Raw genomic sequence first — 14,443 nt, 5'->3', positions numbered from 1 at the left:
GCATTGTTTCTCTTGGATTCTGAGGGATTAATGGACATTGAAAACAACAGAAACATCAGTACTAAGTTGTTCTCATTAGTCATGCTACTCAGTACTCACCTGGTAAGTTCTGAAGTTCTGTGATACGTGTCCTACCAAAAAACTGGAAGAAAACTAGACTTTTTGGTACCAAATTGTTTGCAATCACAATGGATGGGTCCAATTCGTAACAGTTCTCTATAAGAAAAGAGATATAAATATTAAGATTATATGGCTCATCATTAAACCTGGGGGGATTAGGAAAGTTAATCTTCACTAGCAGATCCTTCTATCAGACAAAATGGCACCCATTCCAGCTAGAAGAAAGGAGGTCCCCATCTAAATTTTCAGAAAGGATTTTCTACAGTGAGAGCTGTGAAGTTGTGCAATTCTCTCCTGATTCCTGAATCAGTTGTACTGACAGATACATTAGATAACTTCAAGAAGGGGTTAGATTACTTTTTAGCAAGTGACAAGATCCAGGATTATTGAAAATAGCTTTTAGTTGATCCAGGGACTGGTCCAATTGCCATCTTGAAGCCAGGAAGGAATATTTTCATACTATATACGTGTTTCTTTAATTTGTTGCTGAACATCCACGATAACCAAAGCAGATTTTTACAGCTCAGAGGAAAACAGATTATGTGTGCAGGTTTAATAAGATATATTAGGGATGCACGTCTCATCAGGGTTCATGATCTCCAAGATAGGGAAAGGATTGAGAAGAATGTCACTTGCAACAGGAACACCAGAAAGGAGAAAGTTCTAGGGGGAAATGGAGGCTACTGAAGACTAACTTTTCACATGAATGCATGAGAAGCAAATTATGCCCAGGGAAAATTATCAGACAAGTCATAACTGGTGGGGTTTTTTTCAGCCCCCTATAGCACATACAAAGCTGAAGAGTGCAGATAATGATCGTAGTGGATAACCATGCTCTTGGGCAGAGTCCATTAAGTTGCCAGCAGTCCTTATGTCAAGAATGGCTAAGACAAGAATTATTTAGGAGCAGTGATGTGAGGCCTATTGGGAAGGGGATTCGATACTGCCCAGATGTGTCTCACTCAAAACACATCCTTTATGGGCAGTATTATTTATAAGAGCTCATTTTCGCACTTCCAAATAGTTGTACTTGGTCCAGGCAATAGCTCCAGGGCTCCCTCCCGCACATGTGTAGCACACCCTTGAGTGCACTTTTACTGTGTGATGTGTGATATGAGAACAGGGCTACACTACTTGTAAAAGTGCCATTGCAACTCCTAGCAACTCCCGTTACCTTGTGTTGTTCCATGTAGCAAAGGATCCAGTAACAGTGAGTTTTTCTTGCAGCAATATAACTTGTTAATTAACAAGGTAGTAGGAATATTCACAATCGCTTTAGGCAAGTTAAAGTCAAATGCAGAAATCACAATCCCTCTTAGGGGTAAAATAAACAGTGTATAAATGACCACACTCCTGGGCAATTCCTTCCTGAGATTAAAGTGCTGCTCATAGGGATCCTCAGCCTGGGGTCTTGTGTCTTGGCACCCTAACTGGTCCTCAACTCACCCACTGATATCCCTGAACTAGTTGTTCAAATACCATGGGGTCTTAACCCCACTATTTCTCCTCATTAGAGCAGAAGCTGTTTGTTAACTTCCCTGAGCCTGCCATTTTGCTCCTAGAGCAACTATGATAAAACGTCCTACCACTTAACCTTTTTAAGTCTTCAACACTGTAATCCAGAGTCTGTAACAACCTCTCAGAGAGGTGAGGTCCCAGGAAAGACCCTGAGCACATGGGGCTATACCCCTTTATACTTTTAAATGCTGCCATCTAGTGGGCAAACCTTGAACTAATATGGACCCAGGAAAAGGGACATAGCTGCCTGGGTTAATTAATGAACCACCAGGACCACTTTAGGTGGCCAAATACAAGGGAGACTGACTGAGTAGACTGTGCCTAAATCTCAGGGTCCCTACACTTACATAGAAAGGATCGGCACACACATTTTCAGTGTAATTTCATTCAGTTTACAGTAAAGTGCAATTGCATTCATTTTGAGACATTGGCTGCAATTGTGTCAGGAGCAATGTCCCTTTGTGGCTGCAAGGTGCTGGAATTCTAGGGGAAAATGCTGCATTAAGGGGAAAAAACATGGAGCTTATGCTCAAAATTGCTCTTTGATGACACCTGCAAAACACTAAAAGTTATGTCCAGCCTTTCCTTGAATGCTATTAACATTGGTTTTATATGTTCATTTTGAATTTTCTTAGATCTATAATGTAAAAAATGGGATAGACGAGAAAGAAATGGACTACCTGGAGGTAAGAATTTGTTTACAAGATACTGCTGTAATATTTAATCAAAACTGAGACCTTGTGTTATTTTTGAATAAAGTAGTACAGACGAATTACTTTTTTTCTGTACCTATCAGTATCAATCCAGCCAGGCTGGAGACAACTGTGCAATAATTTCTTTTAGAATTGCAGTGTAACTGGCTGTATTTAAAGCTGGTCATACACATAAAGATCCGCTCATTTGGTGAGGTTGGCAAGTAAGTGAATCTTTGGCTGATTTGGCCACTTATGTGCAGCTCTATATCAGGTTGATTTGATTGTTTGGGCACTGGCTCAACAATCCTGTAATGCAAAAGCCTATGTAGGTCAGTTGGGAGAGGACTACATCAATGCATGCTGATGTGCTCCTCACCAGGCAGAATTTTTAAATGTACCTGATATCTGTTGAATGGCATCCAGGGGGAGGCACATACATGGATATCAACTCAGTCTGAAGTGGCCAAATCAGCATCTTAAATCTGGCTGTGCATGGCAATCTTAAATTAGAAATCAGGTAGGTGTCAAGTCTAATGGATTGGAAAGAAATATCAAAAAATATTTGTATATAGCACATGTATGGACATAGGGTTTTTTCTTTTTAAATAAATGTACAGTCCAGAGTACTTTGCAATGCTTTGTAAATAATGCCACTTATGTTACTACTAATGCATAAGGCTATTTTATTGACCCCCCATATAGAACACACCCCCCCCCCCCCAAAAGTAATGGCCTTTCTTCTTCTAAAGCCCCTTTTTATAATGATGTCATAACCAATGCCGGGATCACACATGGGCTACAGAAACTGCTGTCCCAGAGTGATATCATACATGTGAACTTCTTCCAAAGTTATAGATGGGGACAGGCACCAATTGCAGAACATAAGAAGTTAACACTGACTATTTCCTAGTTCATGAAACCTTTAGTGAAACTTATGGGGACATTTGAATTTGAATTAAGACAAAATATTTTCTCCATGAATTCAGCACCAATCAGGGTTGCCAGCCTGTGATAATTAGGTTGATGGCAGAATGGGCCACTGAGATATTGGGGGTGAACTGGGCAGGGTGGTTGGAAGTAAAATCTCCAGGCTCCTTAGCCAAGCTGTTGTAGTGTGGGCACTCATGGGCGCAGGGCCTAATTGGTCCAATCTGCATTAGGCCAGTCCCTCATACATTAAAATTAGAATAGGTTATTTAAAGCACAGCAAGGCCCAAGTAAGTACATACTGTTTGGCAACTTATTTTGCAAAAGTTATTAACCACAGACTTACACATTACTAATTGTTTAACAAATGTAAAATAATGCAGGTTTAGAAACCACAATCCTGAATCCTTTTTTGTTGAATTCAGAAAGCTCAGAATTACAGGAAGGTCATCCCCCAAATACTGTTTAAAACTCTTTTATGTAAACCATTTAACATTTTAAAACATATTTTCTTTTTCTCTTTAATAACAAACCAGTACCTTGTACTTGATCCCAACTAAGATATAACTGATCCTTATGGTTCCGATGGTAAAAAAAAAATCCTTTTGGGTTTATTTAATGTCTAAATGATTTTCTAGTAGAGGTAAGGTATGGAGATCCAAATTATGGAAAGACCCCTTAACCAGAAAACCCCCAAGTCATGAGCATTCTGGATCACAATTCCCACGTGTGAATAATTTTAAGGGTTCCAAAAATGTAAAGATGTTACTTGTTTTGCATTTAATTGACTAAAGGTGCTTTCTGGAGACTAGAATTCACTATCTTCCCCAGCTAGGTATGCACTGAATCAAGGATTTAGCTCAGGAATCGGCCAGTATTTGCCCTTCTTTAGCAGGATTTAGATTCTGCCAATTCTTAAGTGCCTGGCTGAACCAAATCTGAATCATTAAAATCATGTGACTTTTAATCACACAACAAAGTAAATAGTTTTTTTTCTTTCTAACAATTATTTGCCCTAATTTGCATATTTGGCTCTGGATTCTGCTGAATCACAAAATTATAGATTGAATGCATCCCTAACCCCAACAAAGCATGTTTGCTAAATATCACAATTATGCCAGTGTACAAGTAAATGAATCGGCTAACATACTCTTTATGTTTCTAGATATACTTGCATCAAGCTGCACAACGGGCAGAAAAAAATAAACAGGTAATGGGTTTTTTCAATTGCTCTTAAACCTGTCCTCGTGACCCACCAGCTGTGAATGCTATTTAAATATCAATATTAAAAATGTCATTAGTGTGGGTCTGCAAAGCAGCAACTCTAGTATAGGAAGCATATGGAAAAGCTTAAAGTGAAAATTAAAATTGAATAGAAGCTTCAGCATACTGAAGTAAGAAACTTTCTTAATACAAATAATTAAATATTCTGTACTATTTTTGAAATAATCAATTTTATCTTCACTATTCCTCTCTCAGAATCTGTTTCTCCTCATTCTGTCTTCATTCAGGAGTTAGGTGTCAGATGAATGATCCAATATATCTTTTAGGGAGCTCCTTTTGCCTAGAATATGTATTAGCGCTCACTCTATTAATCACCAGACATCATGTCTCTCTACATGCAGAATTTGTTAGATTTTGTTTGTACTGGATCCAGTTATTAGAGTGAGCTCTAAGTTGAAGCTGGCGAAGTCAAGTCTGGCGCAAGAGGTAACATTCAGTAAAAGTGTATTTGCGTAGTTACGTCCCTCCTCCTGGTGTTAGGGTGTGAAGTAGCGCTAGAGTATGTCTACTTCTCTAGCGAATTGACGCAAATTTAGTAAATCGGCAAAGTGCCAAAATGACGTCACACTGGCGAATTTTCACTAGCGTTAGCCACTTTTCCCCTTTAGTAAATTTCCCCCTTGATTTCCAAAAAAACTTAGAATTTCGTCTTTATGCATTAACCAGGGAACATACATCTTTTTTCGACTTTTTTTTTAAAACTTTTTTTTAAATTTTTTTAAACTTTTTTATAACTTAAGCCACTATTATTTATTAATTAATTAATTAATTGTCAACAATTATATTTTGGTAATTTGTACATACAGTAACAGGCATTGAGAGCACCTGGGCAAGTGACTTATTATAAATACTGGCTTTTTGATGACACACACAGTGGAATGGTAGTGGAGAATTCAAATAACAGACAGGCAGTACAACTATTATATTATTTATTCTAAATATTCGTTCTGTAAGTACAGTAAAGTACCTGGTTCTTGTGAATAAACTCTGCCTCACACAGTGGCTGCTGCCCTAGACAGACGCAGCAGCCAGCAACCACGGCACCACCGGGTGCAGGCACTGCAGTCCAAACTCCAGTCTCCAAAAGCCAACACATGCAAAGTCGCAGACCCAGCCCTGGAGATATGCACGGAGCCACTGACGTCACCGGCGTCACGTAAGCAGGGTGCTGCAGAGCGCATCACAGCATGTTACACACACGTCACGTGACACACTGACTGGCACCGAACTCCGCACATCACAGGACAAGTCAGGGGCGGCAGCCAGCAGGAGGGAACTGACTGAAGGTGAAGGCGCAGGCACATTACGCGCAGCGCATATTAAAATTTGCAAAGCAAGTTTTTTTCTTACCGCAACAGTCCAAATGACGCCCCTTGGACTGACCCACATTTTGCCACCTGAGGCGAGATTCTCAGACGGCCTCATTATAGAAGCGCCCCTGCATGCGCGCCTGCACCAGAGAGCTGGGCGGCATGCCATCCCTATTATTCTGCCATCCTAGGCCCGGGCCTTTGTGGCCTCGCCACAAATCCTGGCCTGGATATAATGGATCATTCATCTGACACCCAACTGCTGCATGAAGAGAGAATGAAGAGAAACAGAGAGAGGAATATTGAATATAAACTTAATTATTTCAGAAACGGTACAGAATATTTAATTGGTTGTATTTAGAAAAGTTTCAGTTTGCTGAAGCTTATAGCTGAAGCTTATATTAAATTTTCATTTTCACAATAGTTCCCCTATAATAATACATCAGAAATGTACTTTTTGATTTTTAGACAAACCCTGTAGCATACCTCCCTGCATTCTAGATTTTGGTCACTTTACTACAAGTTAGGTCAGATCTCAGTAACGTAACTAACACTGGCCTTGCCCAGGTGCAGGATGTGCAACTCCCTCCAGAGGCAAATTTTCTTACTGGAAGCCTCCACTCGTGAGGAAAGCTGCTTTAATTCTGCTTCTTCAGTGGGTCCAGGAGGGTGGGGCTGGTTGTATTGGCACCTCCTGCACCCCCAGTAGTTAGCTGTCAGAGCTCAAATCTCAGACCTCAGACCTTCCCAATAAACACTGCCCCTTTGTGGGTTACAATCTGGCTGTTAAAATAAATGGGTAAAAGGGGAACTTGATCAGGGCCCACCAGGACAGGGACCCACCACAAGACTTTTCATCTCACTGCTAACGAAAGCAGACCCTTCATTGCTGGAAGAGCTCTTCTGTAAGGACATTTATTTTATTTTATAGTGGTATTCTAATTTTGTCATTTTTCTGCTTCAATGGTTGTTGGCCACATACGCTGCAAATATACTGCCATTGCCTCTTTGGTTGGCATTTTTATTCCTGATCTTAGTTATTACAATCTTTTCTTACTGTGCTCTCTATGTGCCAGATGTTGGCATACAGGCTACCTGCTGATAGCTTTGGAACAGAAAACCTGGTGCAAACTTTGCAACTTTTATTATATTTCCTTGTTATTGATCCTGCTATGCCCCCTTCCAATGACCATTTCGGCTCCATTTGGCCAACTGTTCATAAAATTATATTGTTTGGGGTGGAGGAGTTGGGGAGCAAATTGCTGATCAAGATGTACTCAGAAATATTGTCAGTGACTAATTACATGGTGCTTCACACCACATACCTAGTTCTAGGCACAATTTAGTACCTAATATAAATTAGCCCTTTTGTGTAGCATATTCACACAGTCTATGATCTTCCAGTGCTTCTCTTGCTATTCAGGGCTGCAAATAATATTTTGTACAACACACCCGTATGGTTCAGACTTAATTTTATGTTCCAGTATCTAGATATTGTGGTCCGGGACTGGCATGATTGTGAAAACTGTGGAAGTAAAGCTGCCAATTCTTACTTGAAAGAACAAGTAGAGGTAATACCGCTATCAACTGATCTGAGTGATATAAACAGCTTTGTGCATCGCCTGTACAACATTAGGTTTACATCAGTAGATAAAAATCTATTCCTATTTATTACCTGTCCCCTACAAAATTACTGTAGAATATATGGATTTGACTTCCATGATGTGGACGTTGTGCACCAGTGCAATGGGTCTAATGGTTAAGAAACACTGGGAAATAAAAATGCTCTACCTGCATCACTAGTCAGTAATATTAGGAAAGAAGGGGCAGTTTTTTTTTTCTGTACAAAACATGGATTTCCATAGAGCAATCTCAGTTGACAAATATGTTTTGTTACTCTAGATTTGTGAGTCTCTTGGGTTGGCAATACATATTGTATTATCTGTAGGCTATGTACTAGGTCCCTTGCTTTTCAACTTGGTTATTAATAATTTATGTGAAAGTATTTTCAACCCAATTTAACTATGTAAGTATCTCTTTGCATCCCTTGCTAGATACTGAGGAAGAAGAGCAGCATAAGCCCTGCAGTTCTAGAAGCCCTGGAAAATCCCAATACCAAGTGTTTCCTGATGCCATATCCTGGAAAAAAAATTGCTAAAAGTAATACTGGAATAGTTAAAGGTAATGTTTGATCCCCATTTTTTCCTTGCATTATCTTCAGCAATGATTTGAGGGCTTTTTTTTGAAAATTTGTATTTGTGTAGTTTAACTCCAATTGACTTCTACATGACCTCAGAAGCTTTTAGATGGGGAAGTTTTGCATTTGTGTTTTTTTTTTTTTTACACTTGGAGGTACATTTATTAAAGAACAGAAAACAGAAAAACGTACTATTCATTTTCAGCAAACTGGTTGCTAGGGTCCAAGTTACCCTAGCAACCATACATTGATTTGAATAATAGACTGAATATGAATCAGGGATGCCTAAATAGAAAGAGGAGTGATAAAAAGTTGCAATAACAATAAATTGTAGCTTTACAGATCATTTGTTATTATATGGGGTCAGTGACCCCCTATTTGAGAGCTGGAAAGGTTAGAAGACAAAGGCAAATAATTAAAAAAAAGGTGACAAATAAATAATGAAGACCAATTGAAAAGTTGCTTAGAATTGGCCATTCTATAACATACGGGGGGAGCTTATTTATCTGAATTTTTTTGATTATTTTAATGAAAAAAGTCCAAACTAGAATCCTCGATTGGACCTTATTTATTATTAATTATTTTAAAAAAACACAATTTAATCTATTAAATAGACTCCCAAACAGTCTGATATAGTTAGGCTAATTTCAGTGCAGATTATAGAAACTTTCAAATCAGAAAGGGACCTCTCCCATTGACTTATATACAACCTCGGCAGGTCTGAGATGCCGGATTTATGAACTCAAACTTTTTCCATCCTCGGTGTAAAATAAATCTCGAAACATTAGAGGGTTTTTTTTCACTAAAAAATTGGATTTTCGAAAAATTTTGGCATAACCCCCTAAAGGTTAACTTAAAGTTGAAGCACCCCTTTAACATGTCCACCAAGTTTTTTCCCGATGTCCCACCAGCCCAGTCCAACACTGTCCCTGCTGGGATTTTTAGAAGTATATTTATGAAATGATGAGCTCCATTGATATATACACTTCTAAATATCCTACCCTCTTCTTACTTTATAGATATGGATGAAGATTTTCAGAAGAGTTTGAAAGGTTATCTAGAAAGTGTTATAAAAAGGCCCAAAAATCCTTCAAAGACTGGTGCTGAACTGGCCGAAATGCTGAAGGTTTGTGCTCAAGGTGGTTTGTGGGTAGGGAGGAAGCACTGAATCAAACATACAGCACTGTTGTCTTGTTTCACAGGGGATAATAGGAGATCTTCAGGGTCTTGATTTTGAATTCTCTAGCCCACAAGAGGTAAGGATTTTAAATGCATCTACAAGAAATGTAGAGGGCAGCTCCAATTTCTATCTGTTTTAACACAAATTAAAAAATATCATCAAAGAGAGCTCAAACTAGACCTGCCTAGGTTATCTTTTTGCAGTATCTAGGGCTGCAAGTTCTCAAGCACTAGCACTCCTACGTGAGTTCTAGTTCAACAATGTTATTAGCGCAAAGTGAAATCCGTATATTATAAATGAAACAGGTGACTGCTGCACTTGAAAGATTATATTATTTAGCAATTGTCCTAGCAATCAGATAACAGTATAAATTACAATCTGGATTTTTTAAATCAATTTGGTTACTTTTGACTTCACAATTCCTTGACCACAGATGTCTGATAAATATTTAAACAGTAAAGAGATGCGAACCACACTGGAGGAGTTTCAGCAGTTTCTCCTGCAATTGGTAAGTGGCACAATTTAGGGGAGGGGTGACAGTGTAAACATATCGAGCTGATGTGGACAGGAGCTCACCACAAAAAGGGTTTGGAGTCTGTGGGTGTGCCTGGGCATACCAAAGACTTGGCCAAAATATGATAATATTAAAATCTGAAATTTTGGTTGTGATTGAATTGAGGGAGGGGAAGGGGAGAGGGATGGTGACAGGAGGGGAGGGATGGGAGAGCGACGGAGAGGTGGGTGACAGGAGGGAGGGTAGTGCGATAGAGGGGAGGGTGACAGGAGGGAGGGGAGAACAATGGAAGCAGAGGGTGACAGGAGGGAGGGGAGAACGACTGAGGGGAGGGTGACAGGAGGGAGGGGAGAATGACAGAGGGAAGGGAGGGGAGAGCGACAGATAGGTGGGTGACAGGAGGGAGGGGAGAGTGATGGAGGGGAGAGTGACAGGAGGGAGGGGAGAATGAAGGAGAGGAGGGTGACAGGAGGTAGGGGAGAGCAACGGAGGGGAGGGTGACAGGAGGGAGGGGAGAACGACTGAGGGGAGGGTGACAGGAGGGAGGGGATAATGACAGAGGGAAGGGAGGAAAGAGCGACAGATAGGTGGGTGACAGGAGGGAGAGAGGAGAGCGATGGACAGTAGGGTGGACAGGTGGTAGGGGAGAGCAACGGAGGGGAGGGTGACAGGAGGGAGGTAAGTGCGACGGAGGGGAGGGTGATAGGAGGGAGGGTGACAGGAGGGAGGGGAACGACTGAGGGGAGGGTGACAGGAGGGAGGGGATAATGACAGAGGGAAGGGAGGAAAGAGCGACAGATAGGTGGGTGACAGGAGGGAGAGGAGAGCGATGGACAGTAGGGTGACAGGTGGTAGGGGAGAGCAACGGAGGGGAGGGTGACAGGAGGGAGGTAAGTGCGACGGAGGGGAGGGTGATAGGAGGGAGGGTGACAGGAGGGAGGGGAGCGACGGAGGGGAGGGTGACAGGAGGGAGGGGAGAACGATGGAGGGGAGGGTGACATGAGGGAGGGGAGAGCTACTGATGGGATGGAGACAGGAGGGGGGAGAACTACAGAGCGGAGGACAGGGAGAGCGATGGAGGGAATGGTGACAAAAGGGAGGGGAGAACAACAGAGGGGAGAGAGAGCGACGGAGAGCTAGGTGACAGGAGGGAGCGGAGAGCAACAGAGGGGAGGATGACAGGAGGGAGGGGAGAGCGATGAAGGGGAGGGTGACAGGAGGGGTGAGCGATGGAGGGGAGAGCAATAGAGAGGCGGTTGACAGGAGGAAGGGGAGAATGACAGAGAGGAGGTTGACAGGAGGGAGGGGAGCAACGTAGTGAAGGGTGACAGGAGGGAGGGGAGAATGATGGAGGGGTGGTGACAGGAGGGAGGGGAGAACTACAGAGGGGAGGGAAGGGGAGAGCAACATAGGGGAGGGTGACAGGAGGAAGTGGAGAGCGACGGAGGGAAAGATGACATGAGGGAGGGGAGAGCAATGAAGGGGAGGGTGACAGGAGGGAGGGGAGCGACGGAGGGGAGGGTGACAGGAGGGAGGGGAGAACGATGGAGGGGAGGGTGACAGGAGGGAGGGGAGAACGACTGAGGGGAGGGTGACAGGAGGGAGGGGATAATGACAGAGGGAAGGGAGGAAAGAGCGACAGATAGGTGGGTGACAGGAGGGAGAGGAGAGCGATGGACAGTAGGGTGACAGGTGGTAGGGGAGAGCAACGGAGGGGAGGGTGACAGGAGGGAGGTAAGTGCGACGGAGGGGAGGGTGATAGGAGGGAGGGTGACAGGAGGGAGGGGAGCGACGGAGGGGAGAGTGACGGAGGGGAGGGTGACAGGAGGGAGGGGAGAACGATGGAGGGGAGGGTGACATGAGGGAGGGGAGAGCTACTGATGGGATGGAGACAGGAGGGGGGAGAACTACAGAGCGGAGGACAGGGAGAGCGATGGAGGGAATGGTGAAAAAGGGGAGGGGAGAACAACAGAGGGGAGAGAGAGCGACGGAGAGCTAGGTGACAGGAGGGAGCGGAGAGCAACAGAGGGGAGGATGACAGGAGGGAGGGGAGAGCGATGAAGGGGAGGGTGACAGGAGGGGTGAGCGATGGAGGGGAGAGCAATAGAGAGGCGGTTGACAGGAGGAAGGGGAGAATGACAGAGAGGAGGTTGACAGGAGGGAGGGGAGCAACGTAGTGAAGGGTGACAGGAGGGAGGGGAGAATGATGGAGGGGTGGTGACAGGAGGGAGGGGAGAACGACAGAGGGGAGGGAAGGGGAGAGCAACATAGGGGAGGGTGACAGGAGGAAGGGGAGAGCGACGGTGGGAAAGATGACATGAGGGAGGGGAGAGCAATGAAGGGGAGGGTGACAGGAGGGAGGGGAGCGACGGAGGGGAGGGTGACAGGAGGGAGGGGAGAACGATGGAGGGGAGGGTGACAGGAGGGAGGGGAGAGCTACCGATGGGATGGAGACAGGAGGGGGGAGAACTACAGAGCGGAGGACAGGGAGAGTGATGGAGGGAATGGTGACAGAAGGGAGGGGAGAACAACAGAGGGGAGGGAGAGCGACGGAGAGGTAGGTGACAGGAGGGAGCGGAGAGTAACAGAGGGGAGGGTGACAGGAGGGAGGGGAGAGCGATGAAGGGGAGGGTGACAGGAGGGAGGGGTGAGCGATGGAGGGGAGAGCAACAGAGAGTCGGTTGACAGGAGGGAGGGGAGAACGACAGAGAGGAGGTTTACAGGAGGGAGGGAGGGGAGAATGATGGAGGGGTGGTGACAGGAGGGAGGGGAGAACAACAGAGGGAAGGGGAGAGCAACATAGGGGAGGGTGACAGGAGGAAGGGGAGATCGACGGAGGGGATGGTGACAGGAGGGAGTGGAGATTGATGGATGGGAGGGAAGACTGACGGAGGGGAGGGTGACAGTAGGGAGGGGAGAGTGACGGAGGGGGACAGGAGGGAGGGGGAGCAACAGAGAGGAGGGTGACAGGAGGGAGGGGAGTGTGTCGGAGGGAAAGATGACAGGAGGGAGGGGAGAGCAATGAAGGGGAGGGTGACAGGAGGGAGGGGTGAGCGATGGAGGGAAGAGCAAGAGAGAGGAGGTTAAAAGAAGGGGTGGGTGATAGAGGGAAGGAAGGGGAGTAAGACTGAGCGGTGCGAACCGGGCTAGGGGTAGGCAGAAGACAATTTTAGAGGTAGCTGCCCAGCGCCCCCTATCATTGCACCCTAGGCAGCTGCTTCTTCTGCCTACCCCTAGTTCCGGCTCTGATGGGATCCCTTATCTGGAAACCCATTATCCAAAAAGCTCAGAAAGGTTGTCTCCCATAGTCTCCATTTTATCCAAATAATCCAACATTTTAAAAATGATTTCCTTTTATTCTGTAATAATCCAATAGCTCCATGTACTTGATACAAACCAAGATATAACTAATGCTTATTGAAAGCAAAAACCACCCTATTTGGTTTGTTTAATGTTTACATGATTTTCTAGTAGCCAAAAGGTACAAATATCCAAATTACAGAAAGATCTGTTATCTGTAAAATCCCAGGTCCTGAGTATTCTGGATAACAGGTCCCATACCTGTATTATAGGGATGTGCTTCACTGTAGCCTTCCCTTTCTATTCCTATATCAGATACAAGCTTTAGCCAAAAAGGTCTGCCTCTTGCACCTGCTCTTACACTGTACCTATCATCCTTCTTCCATGGTATCCCTGGTGAGGGCCATGGTGGGAAGGTGGTGGGCCCATGGGGGGGAGGGGGGGCAGGCTCATTGGGGAGGAGGGGGGCTGGGTGCAGTCACTCCCTGCAACCCAAAGTAGTCATACCACTGTCAGCTACAGGTACCTTATTTCATGTTTATTGTACACCAATCCTCTAACTTCGTCCTCTCATGTATCCTCATATTTAAAGTCATCCATAAAGCTGCCGGGAGCTATGCGGGAATGTATTTCTGGAAAGTCCTTGGAACTTGTGAAGAATTTTGAGAAGTCGGTCAGAGGCAACAATGCTGATATGCGCAGAGACCTAGTGGGACAACTGAGGACCACCCTGCAGAAGGAAGGGGATACATTCTACTCAAACTACCAATGGCAGGGGATAAAATATGCCTGCTCTGCTTTACTCCTTGCGAGTGGGCCAGTAGGAGGAATGATGTTTGCTGGAGAGGCGGCAGTAGCAGCAACAACTACAGGGTTCCTACCCACGGCCATCTCATATGGTCAGTATGTGACTGCTTTAATTGCAGGCCGATTTCTTGGTCGATGGCTGTAAATATAGATTAGGAACCGTGGGTTGTTTTTGCTCATTCAAACACTAATCTGTTACCCAGCAAATTCTGTGCATCCATTTATAACAAAGCTTTCAGTATTCTAGTACATCACAGTTAATATCATCTAAGCATGTGTTCTATGTTAATGGGAATTACAATCCACAATGGGACTAGTTCCTGCATTAACAATTATTCATACAGTAACCTTCAGTTTTTCAGATTCCAATTTCTAAATGTCGTTTTATTTTTCTCTGTAATAATAAAACAAGAACTAAGCTCATGCATAAATAATGGTAGCAAAACAATTTGAATTGGCCAAGTAGAAATAAGAAATAAGGTATAGAGATCCAAATCCCACGTCCCCAAGAGTAGCATTAATTACCAGTGAATTTATAGTGCTATGCTAGTAGATTAATACATGTATTTTATATGAATTAATTACCACTAA

Source organism: Xenopus laevis, chromosome 3S, assembly GCF_017654675.1.
Source record: "Xenopus laevis strain J_2021 chromosome 3S, Xenopus_laevis_v10.1, whole genome shotgun sequence".
NCBI lineage: Eukaryota > Metazoa > Chordata > Amphibia > Anura > Pipidae > Xenopus > Xenopus laevis.
The sequence above is the reverse complement of the archived record's forward strand: the minus strand, read 5'-3'. Positions refer to the sequence as shown.